The following is a 13,890-nucleotide window of genomic DNA, read 5'->3' on the forward strand; positions in this document are numbered from 1 at the left end:
AAGCATGTCTTTGAAATAAGCTATAATGGGTAGCATCACAAAGGTTTTCCATCTTTCACTGAAGAATTCCATCTCTTACTCTTAATGGTACGTGTTGTACTGGAACAGCCCACGGCAAGTGCTGCTTGTTATGTACTTATCGGATCTTTCACATTTTCTAATTGCCGATAGGCGCCTAGAGAATTCGTTTTCAAGAAGCGAACACTTCCCATCAACTTGGACAAAATTTCTCTTACCGGCAGCACCACACATCCCTTAATTGCGGCCACCTTACTCCCAAGAAAGTTGACATTGCTGGATAATTCAGCTTTTCTACTCTCTTACAATACCTTCACAATAAGCCTCTGGATTCTTGATCTTCAATGTCCTAAGGGGCCAAAAAAACTATGGGGGCACCCAAGCAATTCTCACGATGTGTAAATGCAAGAGTATTACTTGTCGCTGAGTATGTTGCTGAGTTATGTTGCTGAGTTTAGCGTTGCGGTGAAATGTTGCTGAGTTTAGTGCTGCTGTGTTATGTTTCCAAGTGTAATATTGCTGCTTATGAGGTCACAACAATGCAACACGACAAACCAGCCATATTGTGAGCTCTCAGCTGAGTTTATTTGTGGAGTTGTCATTAAAGCAGTGTTTCATGCACATTGTGTTGACTGTTCTTTCTTGATGACACCACTTTTCAGCATGATGACACCACTTTGCCGAGCGACAATAGTACTTTACAAGTGGCACCATGATATTGACACTACGTTTCTTCATTAGGTTCGTTTGCCCTGGAAGCATATGGAGCCCACGAAGAGGGAGCCACCCCATCAGACGCTTAAAGCGTTTCATTTCATAATGGACCAGTAAAGTTGTTTCTCTCTCTCTCTCCCCCTCATACTATGGCAGAATGTCGTAGTCGTCGTTCGATGGCTACCTGAAGGGCATTGCACCTTATATTCGTCGTCATTATCCATGGGCTCCAGCGACAGCATCTGCAGGTCCAAGTTGATCGACAGTAGCATGGCCTTGTGATCAGAGTAGTATGTTGATTTGTACCTTACTTCGTGCATTGTGTGGCACGGGAACGTTGTCTTGCTGCAACAGCTCACTTTGCATGTTTTGCTGCACTGCGATGGTCTCATACTTCATCATCAGTGAACTGGTGCCTCCAGCCACGCTTTGCTGTCCCGCCTGATGATGTAGACGCGAGCAATTCAACTTCGGACAATGAAGACTATATAGCACCAACAGTGGCGCCACTCCTATCAGGCGCCATCCAGTGAATCACCCACCAGGCAGAGCCCAACCACATGCACAGCCTAGAAGAACAAGATGCAGAAAAGACTTCAAAACACAGAGCTGATTCATTTGGCAGTAGTTGCCAAATTCTAACAAGCCCCCGAATCAAACGTGCCCCGCTTCCTATGTATCTAAAGAAGAAAACTAATGTACAGATAACATTAAAGCACCTAAACAAAGTAGAAATCTAACGCAAAAGAAATTTTTTTGCAAGAAAACTGGGCAAGGGTCTAATATGTGTTGCACAGTGGCAACTGGTTTCCTAAAGTTAGCTCTGCCGCAATAATTTTAGCTTCGTCACGCGGCAAAGCATACGAATGCTGCGACCAGTTTCTGGCTCAATTTTCCTGGAGGAAAAAAGCGTTCATTAGAATGAAGTAAATACCCCAATCCAACATTGATTTACCATTATTGCATGAAAATCTTTTTAGGGTGGGCGGAAAATAGGCGTTTTCAGTGGAAGATGATGTGTGTTCAACACATTCACTGTCCCTCAAGCTCTGCCGAGACGGACCTTGCAAGTTAAGGGATCGCTATTGAGATCCCTATAGTGGTAAGGCACATGCATGCTAACTGGTCAAGTCCAAATTATCTGGCGAAAGCCAAGTTAAGGATCAAAATTATGCAAGTATGAGCCTATAGAAAGGCATGGGCACCGATTGGAACATTCAGTCAAGATTGACAAGCAGTCCAACGTTGAACAGAACAAGCTCTCGAAAATGACCAAAAATGCAGCAGTAAATATGCTTGCAACTGGGATAGTTGGTGAAGTTCAAGATTTCTTGCGCAAGCACAAGATCACAAGAACATGGACATGAGCACAAGCAAACCAGACTGAATAAATGGCACACAAACAGGTGTCTATTTAAAGCATAAAGAAGGATGAAAGATGAAGCAACCCACCATGATTGTTTAATAGCTTTGGTGTCACACTGCTTAGCGCGAGGTCACGGGATCAAATGCCGGCTGCAGCAGTCGAATTTCGATATAGGGGTGGGGGAATGCAAGAACGCCCGCGTACAGTGCATTGCAAGCACGTTAAAAAGCCCCAGGTGACCAAAATTCCACTAAAGCGTGCCTCATAATCATACAGTGGATTTGCCACGTAAGAACCCGTAACTTAATTTAATTTTAAAGGCAAAGCGAGGGTAAAAGGAGTTGTACTTGTGATCACATGCTTAAAGACAAAGGCACACAATATGTGCTATGAAATGCAATGAAATCTGTGCTACACTGAAAAAAGTTGTTGATAGCAACAATGTTGACTGCCAAAAGCTCAAAGCGAAGAATGAGAGCTACGCTCCTTTCCGTGTCACAGCGAATGAGAATGTCTTAGAAAAAATCAACTTGGTAGACATTTGGCCAAAGGGTTGCCTTTTCCAGCCTTTCTACAGAAGGCACGATGCATCCAGGGATGCCAGCAACAAATTAACGTAATGTCTTTTTTAACCTCATTAATGAAGTGCTCCGTTTTTTACCAAAATGTTTGTAGTCTATGCCCAAAATTCTCCTATTTCTATGAGGATGTGCTAGCAAGTTCATACCTTGTTGTATGCTTAACTGAAACTTGGCTTTGCAACGACTTACTGTCCAAGAATTACTTTCCACCAGAATACACAATTCATAGATGTGACAGCGTGTATGATGCACATGTTAAATATGGCGGTGGTGTGCTAATTGCTGTCCAGAACAATCTTAGCATTATAAGGCACGCAGACCTTCAGATCGCACCAAAGACTGTGTGGGTTGAAATTCCTGTTAAAGGTGGCAAGAATTTGTTACTCTGCGCAGCCTACTTCCCTCCTAGCATGAGTAACGTGCAGTTTTCTGAGCATATGAATGACTTAGTTAAAGTTGTTGATGTTGCAAAATATAATGTCCTGGTAGCTGGCGATTTCAATGTTCTGTCTATTGTTTGGGATTCTTCATGCACTATATCCATGTCTTCATCATCACCTCGCTGCGATGCACTGTTCTTATTTAATTTCTTGGATTAACGCAGTCTAACATGGTTCTAAATTCCGTTGGCAATGCTTTGATCTGATTCTGGCTAATTTCTGCATTGTTAATTTTTCTGTTGCTGTTAGCAATTTGGTTCCTGTTGACTATTGGCACATTCCGTTCAAATTCGAAATTTTTCTGGAGATGATTCATGGGTTGAGCGAGCTTCTTCGCTTATTTGTTTTTCCGAATGGTGACTATCTAGGTCTTTACCACTATCTGATTGATGCCGACTGATCTGAATCAACAGATATCAACAAAGCAGTTAGCATCCGTACTGATACAGTAAAACATCGTTAAACGGTACCACCTTAAACAGTAGTTTCGTTTTAAAAGTAGTAAAGTCAAATCTCCGACTCAATGGCCATTGAACATAATGTGTTTTGTATTCGCATAAACCGTACCAGCTTACAACGTACATATCGGTTAACACGTAGTGTTTCCCCTTTTGGTCACGCAAACATGGCAGTGCATCGTCTCCATCGGGTGGCCCGGCAGAACAACAAGCCTCAGAGATTGGAACAGCCTTCAAGTGCCGTGTGCCTTCGTGCGTGAAGCCACATCAACAGCAACATCATTTCGGTGCCGTGCTAGAGTGTTGTGGCGTCGTGCAAGCAAGGACTCTCGTCATGCCGAAGCTTGGACAAAAAAGACGCCGGGTGCTCAGCATAGAAGAAAAATTAGATATCGTTCGTGCTATCAAACGTGACACGAAGCCGGCACTGGCATATGACAGGAATCTACTATTGACTATGGTGTGTGGCATTTGGAATGCGAAGAAGTTGCTTAGCAGCGCTCCTGCGACCGCGAAAAGATGCCATGTCGGCTATGACAGCGAGGTCGCCTACCAACTCGCCCAAACTGCCACGCTTTTGACGAGGTTCGACTTTTCGCTATCGTTGCCTCTGCTGTTGCCGAAGTGTCACCTAGCGACAGTGATGAGGACAACTCGGAAAGCGACAGCATGGGCAATTCAGGACCGACAGTGGCAGAAACTGCGCATTACGTCAGCCTCATGAATGCAATCATGATGATGAGAACAGCACCCCGCAACGAAAAGAACACGCTGCGACTTCTGCAACGCTACCGTGCCCGTGCACGAAGAATACACGACGCCAACAAGGAATCTGCCATGCGAGTGTTTGCCGAGGAGAGGGGGCAGGCTGAAAAGTTGGCTCACAGCTTTAGTAAGTTCAAAGCCGCTGTCGTCGCTGCCGTGGCATCAAATTAAAATATCACTTTTGTCGCGTGAAGTGAATAAATATTGCATGTTTTTTTTTTTCCCTTGCATCGCACTCTCTCTGAGTTCCGTTTTGACAGGGCGATCTCATGCTCGACCTCATGCTAATTCAGTAAAGCAGTACTACCATTTAGTACGCATTTTTTCTGCGCTCCAGCCAACTACAGTTTAACGAGGCTTCACTGTAATGCAAAATGTGCTTTGGAAGCCTTCACTCACTGCAAAAAGTTTCATCCTCCTCGCTATCCTACGTGGTTTTCTAAGGAATTACACGGTCTACTTCATAAAAAGCTAAGGTATCATAGGAAGTTCAAGAAAACAATCATCCGCGTGGTATAAAAAAATTTTGTGTCTTGCGAAGCCAGGTGAAATGCGTAACATGTAGAGATGGTGATGAACATTAAGTTTGTTGAAGAGCATCTAAAATGCGATCCAAAACATTTCTGGTGCAATGTAAATGATTAAAGTTCTAAGCGGGCTGAAATTAATGTCATAAATTATCCATCTCATGGCATTCTTAGACACTGTGACAATATCGCCAATGCATTTGCAGAACATTTTTCCTCAGTTTTCCTAAATACCACGTGTGCTCCTAGCTTTGGTGACTGGTAGTATAGCTTCAGTGACCATTTCAACATTTCATGCTTTACAGAACACAATATCGTAGTGGCTGTAAGTTGAAACCAAAGCATTGTCTTGCTTATGACCGCATACCAAGTTTTGTTATCAAAGGCTGTCCATCTATTTTTGTTCCTCTCCTTACACACACCTTTATTCTTGCTTTGCATACAAGTGCCTTTCCTTCTTGTTGGAAGAATGCAATAGTTGTGCCAGTTCGTTAAAATGGCAGCGTGAGTGACATAAAAAATGATTGCCCCGTGTCCCTCTTGTCGCTGTTTGCAAAAGTGTTTGAAATAGCTATGTTTACACATCTGTCCCTTTTCTTTAAGCATAAGATTAGTATATACCAACATGGCTTTGTTCATGGTAGGTCTGTGGAAACAAACCTTGTTTCTTTTCTTGATGCTGCAGGACCTGCTGTTGCTAACCAAAGACAGACACCGTACAGTACTTTGACTTGTCAAAAGCATTTGATGTTGTTTCTCATGATCTTCGTATCCATAAACTCTTGCATTACGGCATTAGTAGTAGCCTGTGCATGCTGATTAAATACTACCTGTCAACTCGGTTAAATTATGTTCACGTTGGTGCTAAGTACTCTTTGCTTTATGAATCAACTTTCAGTGTTCTGCAAGTGTCTATCTTAGGCCCATTATTTTTCAAAATATTTGTTAGTAACTTTGAAGAATGTCTGCATTATTCGCATCTCCTTTTATACGCTGACGATACTGTTACAAGGCACTGCAGTAGCGAACAATTATGAGAGAACTGGCGAAGACGACAATCGCCGAGAGTCGTGCACATGGGCTCCATCTTGTATGCCTGTCTTCTGCCCGTTGTATATATCTTGTAAATATATTGTCCAGTGTCTTTTCTCCCCATAACATTTTCGAGGAGAGTGCGGGTTTTCCGAGTTTCAAGACAGATTTATGCAGCAAACGCTCCTTGGTGGCATCTACAATGCCAGCACAAGGCGGCGACAAGAATGCTTCGAGCAGGTCACCAACCGTGCCTCAACCATCTGCCGCCAACCGCCTCATCGTCTTCACAAAACTGCGTGACCCGCGTACCTTTCCCAGCTCTGACAACACGAAAGGTCAAAGATTAGCTTTAACTGTAAGAACAGTTGAGCAGTAACAATAACTGGGACCCGACTCTGATGCTAGCGCACATCATATTTTGTCTGGCGGGCACGACACAAGTGTAGTTTCTGAACCACGAGCAGGAACTTACAAGCTGAGAGGTATGTAAGCAAAAGCTCATCAATCTGCTTGGCAAGCCCATTGGACGCCGTCGTGCTGCGCAGAAAGAACTTGCATGCCGAGCTCAGACTTGCACCGAGCCCTATGTGACGTACATCCAGGACGTGCTCGTGCTTTGACGCAAAGCCAATGACACGATGCCGAAAACGGAAAAGGTTGTGCATATTCTCAAAGGTACCACTGATGACGCATTCGCACATCTGGTTTTTAAAAACTCATCCACAGTGCAAGACATTATCAATGAATTCTGACGCTTTGAAGAAGCAAAAAGTTGCTGCGTTACTCTGAACTTCCCACATCTTCCAAACACAGCTGCGACGTCTACCTGTGAGGATCTCCTTCTCCCACCAGTTCCTCCTGTTCCTGCTGCATCCGACAATATTGTGTGCATCATCCACCGCGAGATTGATGCTGCCTCCCCAGTTCACCTTCAGGTGCTTAACCCCGACAAGTCCCATGCAACCATTTCCCTTACCCAAACCATTGTGTGTCAAGAACTAGCAAACGTGGCATTACAGACGCTTTGCCCAGTCAACTGACCTGACTACCACCCACCCGCCACACCTGAGCTATACAGAAGCCCAACTGTTCATCCTCGTTATCAGAATACCACAGAATGGCGGACTTCCGATGACAGGCCTATCTGCTTCTGTTGTGGATGCATTGGACACATTTCCCACTATTGTCGCAGTGCTTGGAACTCGCAGCCTTGGCCGAGCTATCGAAACATCTAACGTCCAGGTGGTAGTTCCCGAGTGCCGGTACACAATGACAAGAACAGCGCTCTGCCATCATGGCCAGCATGCTAAAACCGCTCCCCTTCGCCATCCCGACACGCTGTTTTGGCACGACACCAAAGTTTCGACCATGTCATTGCACACATTAGCCATCTTCTGTCACCAGCCGAACACAATTACTTGATCACAGAATGTGAATGCCTGGCCCTCTTTTGGGCCGTAGGTAAATTTCGCCACCACCTCTATGGACGGCCTTTCACTGTTATCACCAATCACTACACCTTATGCTGCCTTTTGTCTTTAAAAGAACCAGCTGGATGTATCAGTCAGTTGGCTCTATGGCTTCCAGAATACTCTTACACAGTGGTGTATAGGACAGGCCAACTTCATGAGGACGTTGACTGCTTGTCGTGTCATCCAGCAGACCCACCAGACCAGGCTGAGACCAGCAAGTCAACTCACGACCTTGCGCTTATTGCGTTTGGTGGCATCGCCAATGAGCAACAACACGACCCTTACCTTAAAGACATCATTCTCAGCCTGACGGACCTGCCAATTTACCCCTCTTCACATATGTTTATGCTGCAAGATGGCATATTGTACTGTTAGAACATGCATCCTGATGGCCCTGAATTGCTACTGGTTGTTCCCAAGCATATGCGTCAGACTGTGCTCGCACAGTATCATGATGTCCCAACCGTTGGTCATCTGGGAAGTCTCAAAGACATATGACCATGTTCAGCGTCAATTCTTTTGGCCTGGTATTTAGTGTTCCGCTTGTCATTACGTCGCCACCTGTAAATCTTGTCAGCACCGTAAAAAACTAGCAGCCCTAAGAGCTGGCCATCTTCAGCCCATTGAAATACCATCTGCGCCATTCTTTCGAGTTGGTCTTTATCTCCTCAGCGCTTTTCCTTTATCGCTTAGTGGAAACAAGTGGATAGCAGTTGCTATGGACTACACCACCCGGCACACGATCACGCGGGCTCTCCCTACCAGTTGTGCAACTGACGTCGCTAACTTCCTTCTCGACGCAGTGATACTTCCCCACAGCGCTTCCCGACAACTCCTTATCAACCGGGCCGCTACTTTCTCTCACAGGTTGTCCAGGACATCTTGCACGCCTGCACTACAAAGCACCAGCTTACAACGGCACATCACCCTCAGACCAACGGCCTCACAGAGCGGCTCAATAGAAGTATCACAGAAATGCTCATTATGTACGTCTCCACTGACCACTATGACTGAGATGCCGCTCTGCCGTTCATTACATTCACCTACAATACGTCCCACTATAATTCTCCTGGTTTCTCTCCATTTTTTCTCTTGTAGGGACGAGACTCTATGCTACCATTTGACACAATCCTCCAAGCCTTTCTCGATACAATGTCAGAAAATGCCTGAAATGCCATATCTAGAACTACCGAGGCACATGAGATTTCACGCCTCTGTCTGACCACTTACCAAGAAAAGCAACGACGCATACATGACACTTGTCGACGCGATGCCCACTTTAACCCTGGTGACATCGTGCTTCCTTGGAAACCAGCATGGCGAGTTGGACTTTGTGAGAAGCTGATTTCGCTTTACTCAGGCCCATACCATGTCTTGCGTCAAGTGGCAGACGTGACCTACGAGTTACAATCTCTCGATACCTCCACACCACGATCCTCCTCCGATATCGTTCTTGTTGCTCAACTGAAGCGATATCACTCAAACCTGCCAAGTGCTGGGAGAGCGCCTTCGCCGCCGGGGGTCATGCTACAAGGCGCTGCAGTAGCGAATAATGATTAGAGGACTGACGAAGATGACACTCACTGATAGTCGAGTGCACGGGCTCCATCTTGTATGCCAGTCTTCTGCCTGTTGTACATATTTTGTAAATATATTGTCAAGCATCTTTTCTCCCTGTAACAATATTAAACTTTACCGTGAAACAGAATCGGAGCAGGATTGTGAATTATTACAGGAAGATGTGAATTCCCTTGTGAAGTGGTGTTCTTCAAGCTTTTTTGGCATTAATCCAACTAAGACACTTGTTGTTTCCTTTAATCGCAAAATATACATTTTACTATATGGATACTCACTTGATAGCATTCCTTTGAAAAGAATGAGCTGTACGCACGAGTTAGGAATATTGGTCGACTACCGGTTACCTTTTGAAGAACATGTTTCAAGCATCGTTAATGCATCCTACAGGAAGCAAGGCCTCATATCAAGAATGACTAAAGAGTTTACAAATGCCAACTGATTTATTATCTTGTATTCTTCTTTTGTCCGCTCGAAATTAAAGTTTAGTTCTGTTGTATGGAACTGTATTAATTCAACCAATGTTGCAAAAGATTTAATGTGTTCAGCAATGTTTCTTTTGTATCCTGTACAATCAATTTCTTGAACGCCGTGTATTTTATTCCTATGACTGTGTAGTGTGCATGTTTAATATTAGACCCTTAGAAACAAGGTGGAAATACCGTTATTACTTATCCTTGTATAAACTAATACACAACCACTTCTCCTGTCTGTGGTTACTGTCAGCTGCAATGTTCTGCGTGCCTCTCCCTAACTTGCATGATCCTAGCATTTTTTATGTGAATTCCTCTGGCACCTCTAACACTACAACACGTCTTCTAACACAACAAAATACCTTGCGTCATGATCTTGATATATTCAGCTCTACTATTTGCTCATTAGTATCTGACTTCTGTCTTTGATTAATTCAATTTTTTGTTGCATTTTGTACCCCTGTTGTTTGAGATATTCTGTTTTGTTTTTAGGTTTTAGTGTAACACAAGTGCACCAATATTATGTCGTAAGGTTGTTCTTGGGCACTTTCAGAAAATAAATAAGTGAAATGAAATAAATAAAATGAATGTCTGTGATCACGATTTCAAATGCATTTTCCTCCTTTTCACCCTTCATGCTGGCTTGAGTTTTTCAATAAATGACAGTTGTCAGTGCTTCACTCATTCATTCCTGTTTCTTCATGTTCAAGTCCCTGTCCTTGTGTTCTTATGCTAGTGCAAGAGTGATGGGATAGTAAGAATTCGATTTTTTATTCATTTTGTATAGTTATCGGCAAAGCCATAGTCCTGAAAATGTAACAGATGCTTGTGTTCCTTTCTATGTTTATCACATTATACAGTAAAACTTTGATATGACAAAAATGGGTATAACGAATTATCAGCTATAATGAAGTCTAAAATGCTTTTCACCGATACCAGAGTGTAACGAATATAATATGCTTATATGCTTATAAAGCATATTGGATAACATCATCATTATCAATACCAGCCAATGTATGTGCACTGCAGGACAAAAACCTCGTTCTGCGATCTCCAATTACCCCTGTCTTGTGTAAGCTGACCCCACTTTATGCCTGGATATTTCCTAACTTAATCACATTACCCAAGTCTCTGCCATCCTGAACTACACTTCCCTTGTCTTGTCACCCATCCTTAACTCTACTAGACCAGTGGTTGTGCCCAGTGCCTGTACCCAGTGGTTGTGCCCAGTGGTTGTGGGCACAATGCATTACATGGCCACGCATTACATGCCCTGCCCAGCTCCATTTCTTTCTCTTAATGTCAAATAGAGTACTGGCTACCCCCATTAGCTAACTGATCCACACCAGTCTCTTCCTGTCTCTATATGTTACGCCTAACATTCTTCAATCCATCACTCAGTGTATAGGCTTTAACTTTTCAATCGTCTTCGTTAACCTACAAGTTCCTGCCCAATATGTTAGAAACAGTAGAATGCAATAATTGTACACTTTTCTTTTCAAGGATGCCAGTTAGCTGCATGTCATGGCTCGGTAATGCCTGCCAAATGCACTACAACCCATTTTTATTCTGTGTAAATTTCCTGAATTCTTCTTGAGAATTACCTCTCGGCATTTCGTGTCATTAAACTTCTTTCTCTCTCTCTTGAGAAGGAAAAATCAGATATAATGAACATATTTTTGTTATGGATGTGACTTTATAATACAGTGCAGTCCACTTATAACAATTAGCCCCGAGAACGAACACGAGCGGCGCTGCGAGCGCCGCTCGCGTGACGTCAGGGCACGGACTCGCGCCTGTCGTCTGCTACAGTTCGGGCGTTGTCCGAGCGCTTTCTGCGGTGTTTTCGTTTGTTTGCCCTCGTTCTCTCTGCTTGTATACTTATGGTGGTCGTCTCAAATATATTTTTACGACGATCTTCCTTTGCGAACATTTATTCAAAGAGCTAATTTCTTAGACAACAATGCAGCTCTCGAAGGCAACGCTACGGTGCCAGCCGAAGCGACGCAGACCAGCCCATTGCGGGTTTTTCATACGCGGATAGACAATCGCAAGAGCATAGCCTATAGGAATCCAGTTATGATACCATACCTGCCGCGGTGCAACAAGTATGTCACAAAGCTGGCTATATATGACTTCTACAGCAGTTACGTTGATTTTATTCCGCTAAAACAGCTTTGCTCACGACGAGTAGTTCATGGTATAATATCGAATTTTTGCATTTCCTCACAGAAACGCTCGGCAGTAGCACGGGGATTTAACTAATACTAGAGCTTAGATTCTACACGCCTCACTTGCTTCTTTAACTGCTTGTCAACATTAGGCAGTTCTTCACGTGTTCATTTTTTTTAAGCGGCGGAAACTTGAAGTAAAGTTAATGAAGGCTTACAGCTATTTACAGAGTACAAATAGGAATGTACCAATATATATTCCCTTTTCCATGCTACACGTTCAACTCACCTCTTTAGAGCGCGTTTGTTAATGATTAATAATGTATGTTATGTTCCTCGTTTTTTGTCTATGTTACCTAGTGTATATCATTTATTTATTTCAATGCCGCAGTGTGTTTTGCATTGTTATTGTGGAAATATTTCACTGTTCTTTCATATATTGTCTAACTGCAATGTTTTATGGCCACTATATAAATGTAATTTATATGGCGCTTGATGTGTTACCCCATGCAGCCATATTGTACCTAAGGAGGTGAGGTTACCTCAAGCCGCGTCTGTGCGACTTTTTTCCCTCATCCACCTCCACTTACCACTCCTCTGTACATGTGTGTGTGTAAATGGAAATTATTAAATCAAATCAAACTCACTTGAGAAATTTACTGGTGCTTGCTGCTTGAGGAATATACATGACGAATCTGTTTGGCTAACTGACACAGGCTGCTCGGCCCAATTTTTTTAGTGAAGTATGCCTGCTGGACCGCATCGCTGCAGCCAGAAAGAAGTCGAAGCGTCAATGATTAGTAGTATGGGACATATTGAAGATATCGAAATTCCCCCGGTGGAGGGTCAGAAATCAAGTGAAAGTATATGCAAGGCTTGTGGTGCTTTCTTTATGAATGTTTGCGATTGGATTGGAGCAAACTTAATTTGCCTGCAAGGTTCTCTTTTATGTACCGACGAAGCGAATAGTTATCCGTTTGTATAATTGAATAACGCTGGATCGAGACATGGTGAGACAGAACGTGCTTGAATTTTCCTTTTGTATACAGGAAATCTAAGCTGCTGTGTAGTAGCTCGAGAATACTTTAGCCATTCCAGTTGGCGCTGTAAAAAACATGCTTTATGGTTTTAATTCGAAGTTGTAGTGAACTGATGGGTTTCGCGAACATAGCGTGCCTCGCCATACAAACAGTCGATTGCTACCGTTACGTGATCAGGGGTGTGCCATATTGTCGATAAAGGCTACTGAGGGCCACTATGAAACATTTCATCACTTTCAATTGAGTGGCTCTCGATCTTAACAACGAAACTTTTCTCTCAGGTGATTGCTACTATGGTGTTTGTGAATTAACTATGTAAATACTCTACATGACGTGCCGTCGTGTTAGCAGCCATGAGCAATTCGTTTTTTTTGGAGGCCTGTTTCAGAGGGGGATGAAAGTAGCAGCAAACTTTTTCATAAGAAATGCGCGCCTAACTATTTTTTTACGCATTAATGAATGGCCATATTTGAACAGAACAACACACCAGAGTAATAGGAATCGTGATGAGAGCTTCGCTGGGCAGTGTCTTTCTAAAATCAGATAACATGTTGACGCCAATTACCAAATTTTTCTTCCACGTAAAATGCAATGCCTCTCATAGCTAAATACTAAAGGAATGTTAAATGTTTAGCGAAGCATCATACACAACTTCGCGCGTTGAATTTGCAGATATTCTTTTTTTAGTCAAAATTTACCGATAGACACGGCGCATATATGCATTGCAAAACCTAGTAGACCCCTTTAACGCTACTTAGCTTGCGATATCCAAGCCACAAAGTTTCTCGACTCACACGCTTTTGAAAAAGAAACTGTGGTTAAGGTATGGCAGCTGAAAGAAGCCGACGTATTCTTCAATATGTACGGCTCGAGCCACCCATACCCCAAGCATACACGAAGGGAACGAGCGCGCACGGCAGCCGAGCGAGCCGGAGCAAGCGGCGTCCTGGCCGTGACGTCACTCGCGAGAGGGCGCCACTCCTAATTCTCGGGGCTAATAGCAAGAAAACCGAAAAATGTGATCGTTATAACGGATCACTGCTATATCTGGACTGCCATCGAAAAAGAGAATAAAAAGCTGCTGAGCATACCTTCGTAGCTCCGAAACCAAATTTGCCACTTACTATAATATATTGATGTAGAAAGTGGGCTGTGAAAAATGAAACATTTATTTATGGCTCTAAGCAACGTGTCAAGCGTTAGGCGCGCTGAAATAGTCAGAAATCTGCATTTGCTTTCGCAGAAGTTTCAGGTT

At 43.4% G+C, this 13,890-nt stretch overlaps 1 protein-coding gene across 1 annotated transcript in view; it reads right to left on the reverse strand.

Annotated features, from left to right (window-relative positions):
- The window catches only part of LOC139054595 (transmembrane ascorbate-dependent reductase CYB561-like), a 37,665-nt gene that overhangs the window by 13,522 nt on the left and 10,253 nt on the right, over positions 1-13,890 (reverse strand). The window lies entirely within an intron of this gene.

This window comes from Dermacentor albipictus, chromosome 1 (assembly GCF_038994185.2).
Source record: "Dermacentor albipictus isolate Rhodes 1998 colony chromosome 1, USDA_Dalb.pri_finalv2, whole genome shotgun sequence".
Classification (NCBI taxonomy): domain Eukaryota; kingdom Metazoa; phylum Arthropoda; class Arachnida; order Ixodida; family Ixodidae; genus Dermacentor; species Dermacentor albipictus.